This window comes from Triticum urartu, chromosome 7A (genome assembly GCF_056163025.1).
Source record: "Triticum urartu cultivar PI428250 chromosome 7A, HENAU_Tu73, whole genome shotgun sequence".
NCBI classification, from domain to species: Eukaryota; Viridiplantae; Streptophyta; class Magnoliopsida; order Poales; family Poaceae; genus Triticum; species Triticum urartu.
The window spans coordinates 495,709,128-495,717,574 of NC_141879.1; positions in this window are offsets into that span (position 1 = coordinate 495,709,128).

Genomic DNA, 8,447 nt, shown 5'->3' on the forward strand with positions numbered 1-8,447 from the left:
CCTTGTGGGCCAAACTTTGAAATTATTCAGGGTTCGTTTAACCTTTTTAATTCATTAATTGAGTTTTCTAGGCATTTAATGTCCATCATTCAAATCTGAACTACAAATGCATGCTGTAGTGCACCAAAATGGCTAGAAAAAATGTACATGTTTCCTTGGGGTGCATGTTTAGGTCTCATGGAATGAATGGGAACGAATTCAACCATCTCGCCATCCTGGCCTGGCCACAAACATTGCGAATCTCGGTTTTTAAATGTCTGTAAATCCAAAACTCACCAGGAAATCATGAAACTTGGTATGGTGTCACTACATGGTATATATAATTGTCCAATTTGGGTGAAGCTATATTACAAACCTTTTACAAACCGGAGCCTGTCACAACCCTCGTGGTTCCGGTAGGGAAACATGCCCCTCTTGGGCGAAACGATAATCGATGCCTCTTCTCGCCTTGAACTTTGTTTTCTACAGACAACATAGAATAACAGGAGTGTCGGGCTGAAATTTGAAACTATTTAGGGTTCGTTTGGCCATTGTATATATATATATATATATATATATATATATCTTTCCCTAATAATAAAGCACAGATTGAGACTCCGGGTTCACCGTCATGGCGTTTTTGCATAACAAACCCTATGGTATTAAGTAGTTAACCCGCAGTCCAATAAATAATAATAATAAGTGGAAAAAAATGTTTCGTATTTGAGCCCCACCCGTGCAGGCATACGACAGATAAAAAACCCGACCCCCCGATTCGAGCGACCGCGCCTCCCACCGATGAATTTGCCGCCTCCCCGCCGCCGGCAGACATCCTCCGCCACGCCATCCTTCATTGCATCGTCCTGCCCGCACCCCAGTATGCCTCCTCTTCGCCACGCCCTCTTCCCCGTGCTGTCCGACTCCTCCAAGCGCGGTTTGCCGACACCGAGGCCCAGGCCGCCGTGCTCCGAGCCTGCGCCGGCCGGCTCATGCGCGCGCCGCCGACCGCGACCGGCTGCTCAACACGCTCCTCGCGGCCGCGGGCAACGACCAGGAGGAGGAGGACGCGCCGGAGGTGGGGCAACGTCAGAATCAACGCGCTCGGATCCAGCCGAGGCTTACGTCGACACGGACACGGAGGCTCCGGCCGCAGCCGCCGCACTCCCTCCGATCATCACCTTCCTTCCCGTGAGCTCACTTCCACCTAGCCTCTCCCCCTTCCTCTTTGTTTTTTAACTGATTACCAACTTCTTGATCAATCCTTCTCCTCTGCTCCCGCAGGATGGCTTTCTCTGTTCAATTGCTTAATTTGGTTCTCTTTGTCTTACCTGAACTGCAAGGGAACCAACTTACATGGCATGATGGATGGAGATAAGTAGATGTTTTTTTGTTGTGTTCACATGATTTCTAATAGTTTTGAGCAATATGCATAAATTTGTTATAATCAATCAAAGACAGTGAGAATGTTTGCTGAAATCTTTAGAAGTGGGGACCCTATGAATTGCTTTGATTGAACGTCCAACGATGATCTCATCTTATAGTACCTCACTTTTGAAACATTGTATTGGTAGTTTTTATCTTTACGATTTTTCCTTCTGTACATATTGGATTGCATTATTTAGGACATGAGATAGTGCTGCAAACAGCTCATGAGAGTAGTTAGCAAATGCAAATCATTGTATATTGTCATTTATGCTTCTCTTAATAGAAAATAGTACTATTCTGGGGAAGGGCATCTGGCTGAGTTTCAATAAAAATCTTCAGGTTTTGTATGGTGAGATTCTCTTTATAAAACAAGATTTGTATTGGTGGTAGATCGACAACAACTGACAAGGACTACCACGATTAGAGCTACTCTTTGGCACCCATGTTACAGCATTAAGTCAAGCAGGAAACAAGGTATGACATTGCCATCATTTAGTTTGAGGGTAGTGCATAGGTCTATTTAATTAGTTTTTTCACACGATGGCTCATGGTGTTAGTTGATAAATATGTGTGTGTGCATGGAACAACTAATTGATCAGAACTGACAACATCATTACTTTCAAAAATTGTAATACAAATAAAGAAAGAAAACAAATGAGCTTCGTATGAATGATGCATGACAAAGTTGTCATATATACATGCGTGAGTACAGCATGTCCTTTTTTCTTTTTTTCTTTTTTGAAAAGGGGGGTCTCCCCGGCCTCTGCATGAGAACGATGCATACATGTCCTGAGTACAGCATGTCCTATACCCAATATTTCTTTAGTTCAATGCTAAGCAAGTAAATATACATTTTAGGCCAAAATGTTTAGAAATCCCAAGTTCAATCTATTATTTTTATAATTAAATTAATGATGATTAAATAAATACAAATAATATATCTAAGGTATTTACCCAATATTTACCATGAAAAGTCCAACCATTAGCTCCGTGGTTCTCTATAGTGACCCCCCTAACAAAAACAAGAAAGGGAAGCACCTTCAGCACTGAATTAAATACATATGAGAGTTATCTTTTTTGTTGATAATCTTTAGTGTAAACACTTATATTTTTCTTGATTGCAAGATTTTATGCACTTTTATCATGGTATATATATGGGAGTACAGGGATCCGTGGGACGAGGCCAAGGTGTACGTGCGCAACCTTCCCTACGACGTTAGCAGCGAGCGCCTTGTGCAGCTCTTCGGGCAGGACGTCTTCGTCGAGGTCACCGTGGTGAGCATGCTCTTCCTCTTAGACCATCTTCAACGCTGGATGCTAGCATAAGGTGATATGATTTGTTTCACAGTCGATATGTGGTATTGGTGACAGAAGGTGCATCACGCGCTTGGGTATTTTCCTCCGCACGAGGTAAAGTACCAAATGTGTTTTCAATATGTAATTAGCAGCCATGCTTAGCATCAAGCTTTGATAGAGGGGGCGCTTAGATGATTTTTGATTTTAGGTATTTATTTTCTCTATCTCTGAGCATCTACACAGGCAACCCGCATTATAGATGATATTAGTCTGCTGCCAGTGTCGTTCCTCTAGGCGCACACACACACACATAGACACACACACACACACACATACACACACACACACATACACACACACATTTTGCCCGGTGAAGGGAATGCCTCAAATCATCGGACTCCTGATTATGTGTCGTCTTCGTGAAAGACTGAAATGACACTATCGGTTCTAGATGTAAATGATGTCTGCTTTAATGTGGTTGTTGTGTTGTTGAAGCTCAAATGGAGTGTTTATGCATAACTGAAGTGGCACATTTAGTTCTGGACATATCCAACAGCCTCCAAAACTTCTGAAAGCAAAGAGCTGGAGAACCATCCTCTAGGCTCTCATGTACCCCAACAGATTATTTTTCTTCCAAAACTATTGATAAACGCATCAAGTTTTAAGTGCAATTCCACATCCAGATGTTGTTATTCAGGTTGTCATCATACTGTATCAGCTTCAAAGTTTATTTTTACTCTCAAGTAGTCCATAAATATGTGAACCTGAACACTCAAACTACTGCGGGGGTAGGATTTCCGCAGTATCCTTTGGCTGGTTAATCTGTTTGGACTAGAATTTTCTGAATTGTAGTAAGCTTGGCAACTACAGAATACATTGTGTAGCGACCAGACCTCAAACAGTCTGATCTCTGTGCTCCGGTGTCATCCCTGGATCAGTAATGCTGACACCACATAGTACTCGGAGGATTTATAGCAGAGTAGCAATCACACACTTATTACATCGAGTGTCTCAAAAGAGAACTTAATACAATAAAAATGGCTTAAGGCCATCTAGTAACGATAACAGCGGAAGGCTTGGAAGATAAGTGAGTCCATCAACTCCAACGACATGACTGAGTATAGAACCACGACATAAAAACTCCTTAATCGTCGTCTGAAAAGTCTGCAACATTAACGTTGCAGCCCGAAAACGGGTCAGCACATGGGATATGCTGGCGAGGTAACACATAGAGAGTAATGGAATGAAACAACTATTCTATATGCATATTTGGCTGGTGGAAAGCTCTATGGTTATAGTTTTGCGTAAAGCCAATTTTTCCCTACTTCAAAGGAATATATTTATTTAACTATCATGGTGGTTGTTAAACATTGAGAATGGTTGACAGCATTCTCAACCCCAATTAAGCATCATCATTAAACATAACCCAACAAAATTTATTTAGAGTAACATGTTGAGATTCACATGAAAATCCAAGTACTAGATACTCAAGATGTCCATAACCGGGGACACGGCTAACCATGATTAGTTTATTACACTCTGCAGAGGTTTGCGCACTTTTCCTCACAAGACTCGATCGCCTCCGTTTGGTTTCTCGCACTACATGGTGTTTGAGAAGACGGATGACCGAGACATAGTCTTTCAGAAGCGCTAGCACCTTACGATGGGTAGACCGTACCACCTACATCCCCTACATCTGCTAGTCTACCACTATAAGAGTTCGCACGACTTAGTCAACTATGCTAGAGCCCATAATAGCTTGTGGCTGCACACGGAAGTTTCTAGTATGAATAGTCTCATGATCCCTTTGAGCCTGGGTGGCGGTCCAAAAGAAAATAGGCAAGTCCTGGAATACCCAGGTGCCTCAATCCACCCAGATGTGTGTTTAAGTTGCCACATTAGATAAACCATTAATTAACAATCTCACATCTGTCATGGATATCACTCACCCAATCCACGTCTACTAGCATAGCATGGCATAATAAGCAAACGTAGAAGTAACTCCCAAAGGTTTGATAATAACAGGTAATAGGTACTACCTCATCTACTTCCCATCCCATAATTTAATTAGATCCTAATCATGCAATGTGTGAGGATTGATCTAATGCAATAAAACTGGGTAGTAGAAAAAGTATGATCAAAGTGTTACTTGCCTTACTGATGATCCGCGAAACCTAACGATTCGAAGTAACAGGCGGCACACTCCGGGTATTCTATCGCAGACAAACAAATAAGCATACAATAAGTACTCATCTAATGCATAGGTAAAACGCAAATAAGAGATCTAACCAGAAGGTTCAACTTAAGAACTCTGGTTGGCAAAAAGAATCAAATCGAACAAAGCAACGAAAGACAAACGACGAAAGAAAACAACTTCGTTCTAGTAATCTAGATCTAGGGCAAATTTTACAGTAGCAAAAACTTGTTTAAATTGGTTAAACGGATAGAGGGTTTCGAGACGAATCTCTAGGCGCTTTAATCGCCTGATTCCGATAAACGAGCGAAAAGTTAAACTAAAACGAAAATCGGATCAGGAATCGCGATCAGAAAAATCATGGATTTAATCCGAGAAAAAAAAACGACGAACGCCGAATTTTTTTTTCTCTTTTTTTTCGACACGGAAATCGAGGCGCGACGAACCTCGGGCGGCGGGATCGTCGGCGGCGGCTCCTGCGACGCGCGCGGATCAAGGCGGGGCTGATGGGCTGGGCTCGGGGCGGCACTATTTAAAGGTTGCCCCCAGGCGGTGTCCCGCTCGGGTACGGCCCGAAGTCGGTTCGTTTTTTTAATTATTCCGCGCGGAAGAAAAATAAAAAGAAATACTAAACGGACTCCAAAAATTCCGAAATAAATTTTCACGGGCTTCTAAAATCAAGCCGCACAAGGTGAACATTTATTTGGGCCCTAAATGTAATTTTGAAAAACGCACATTTTTCCTAAATTCAAATAAAACACTAAAAAACTCCGAAATAAAATCTTATTTGATTTTATTATTAAATCCTCAATATTTCTTTATTTTGGGAAAGTCATTTTATCCCCTCTCTCATATTTATGTAATAGAAATAATTGATGATAAAATAAATAAAATCAAATGATCCTATTCTCAAAATTTGAGAAAACTCAAATATGAAAATAACGAAATCCCCAACTCTCTCCGTGGGTCATTGAGTTGCGTAGAATTTCTCGGATCAACCAAAATGCAAAATAAAATATGATATGCATGATGATCTAATGTATAACATTCCAAATTGAAAATTTGGGATGTTACACATTGTGTCGAGATATAATAGCACTTGATTCTCTAACAATCGGTGGTTCATGAATTGCAGCAGGATGAACCCAAGGCCCCTCCTGTGAATCCCGTTGCTTACCATTTTTCATGATTAAGATCTTGGATTTAACATTTTGTATTTTCTTGTTTATTTTCTTTTTCTTTTGGAGGAGAACAAGATGCAGCTTGTAATGTGTGAATTTACAACTTTTGTTGAATAAACAGAATATATCAACTGTAAGTTGATGTATAGAAAAGTCAACCCTTGCATAGATTTTTTAATATATATAGTTAACTCAGTATAGTTAACATTTTTTCATCTTTCTCCGGGAGCTCTTCAGGTATCATCTACACCTCAGACAAGTAACATTAACTTGCTATTTTTATCTTTCTCCGGGAGCTCTTCAGATAACATTAAAAGCACGAAAAGTAACACAAGGTTTGCAAGTTTAACAAAGTTTCCCTCCATTCTTGAATGTAGCTATTTTTATTTTCCTTCTATTCAAACTGGTGTTGGCATGGCAACAAAAACATTAACTTCACACTGTTGCTAGCTGTGACATTTGTCAAAGTTGAATACAAGAAAGTGGATTTGTAAGCAGAGTGACAACGCCAATTATTTTTCTCTTGGTGCAACACATGAGAATATGTGCTACATCGAAAGGAAAAGGAGGAAGTAATGCACTAGAAGTTTTAGAGTCATGATGCATATTGAGGAGTTAGTGGTGTGTTTTCCTTTTCTTTTGAGACAATTGTTGTATAATGGAAAAAGTACACTACCGTTCGGCTGAAACCCATCATATTTCTAACGGTATACAACCAAAATCGGGGTGAGACCAGATGTTATGCTGAAAGTTTCAGGTTAGTGAGCACAAATTAATTTTTTTCCTATTGCAATGCACGGATAAGTTTGGCATACAACGATGATATCTAATTGCATTGTCTTTTGGACCATTTAAACTGAAATTAATTATCAATTTTGATCAGAAACCCCATCCCAATACTTTTGATCACTACTGTACTTCAACCACAGAAATTATTTTAGTTTGCCATGTGCCAAATCTCCAATGGTACAGAGGCCATGCAACTTGGACCATCAAGTAAAAGCATATCCATTTTTACTTATTCTATTTGTTGAGAAAGTTATTAATTGTTTTGAAAATCTTTTTTAACCAAAATTGCTTCAACAATATTGTTCTGCTATAGTTGTTTGATTATTTCAAAGTTGTTTGAATGGTATTTTTTCAACTGTCTAGGCATATACTCCCTCCGTGTCTAAATATAAGTTATATAGTCTATATTGGAATCTCTAAAAAGGTTTATATTTAGGCACGGAAGGAGTATTTATTTATTTTATACCCGATGCAACGCACGAGCCCTTTTACTATAATAATAAAGTCATTAGTGCTTCTGGTGGTATGTCATATATATTGTCTCAAAGTTGCAAAATATAACCTACCGATGCCACCTATAAGTGAAAAAATGTTTCACACAAGAGAACCCCACCTGGGTCGGCCCATGTAGTAGGGTTGCGCTGGGAGAAGACAGCACGCCCGTTTGGGCCGACTCATGTGGGTGCCACCTGCTTTTAAGTTTCTTTTCTATTTTTATCTTTCCTTTTCTGCTTTTGTTTTTTCTATTTTAAATAATTTGGTACTTAAAAATTCAAAAAAATAATTTCTAAATAAAATGTTCGCAATTTTCTAAAAAGTTATTGAAAAATAAAAAAAATCTTCATGATTTCTAAAAAAAGTTTGTGTAAAAAATGTTAATAAAATTGAACAAAATCTTTGCCCAAATGTTATCCGTGATGCAGCAAAATGTTGTCAAGGTGATTGGGGATTATGATTTTTTTTCTCCCGATGCAACGCATGGGCTCTTTTGCTAGTGTATATATATATTACTAATTACTAAGTTTTCTATGCATTTAATGTAGTCCATAATTCAAATTTGAACTACAACCACATGCTCCAGTGAAGCAAAATGGGTGGGAAATCGTATATGTGTCATTGGGTGCATGTTTAGGTCTCGTTTAAGAATGAGAATGAATTACAAACTTGTCGTCGTCCTAAAACAATGAGAATCTCGGTTTTTAAATCCCAGTAAATAAAAAACTCACCCAAAAAACATGAAACTTGGCATGGTTTCATGACATGGCACATATATGTCGTGGTAAGAAAAATCGTCCAGTTTGAGAAGAGGCACACACATTAGTAGCCAAGGAAGTCCTTTTTGAAAAAAAGCTGACACGTTAATATCGCAAACAGTTGTATTATATTTACCGTGTCAAAATTTAATCATACTCGGTGGCGTGCGTGCAGCTGTTTGATTAGACGGGATGAGCGCGAGAAGTCCGCTGAGCAGCTTCAATGGGACGCATGCGAGCAGTCTGCCGTGTAGGCTCGATGGGACGTGTGCATCCTGTCCACCTCGCAGGCTCGACGGGACACATGCGAGCAGCAAGGCCGCCCATGCT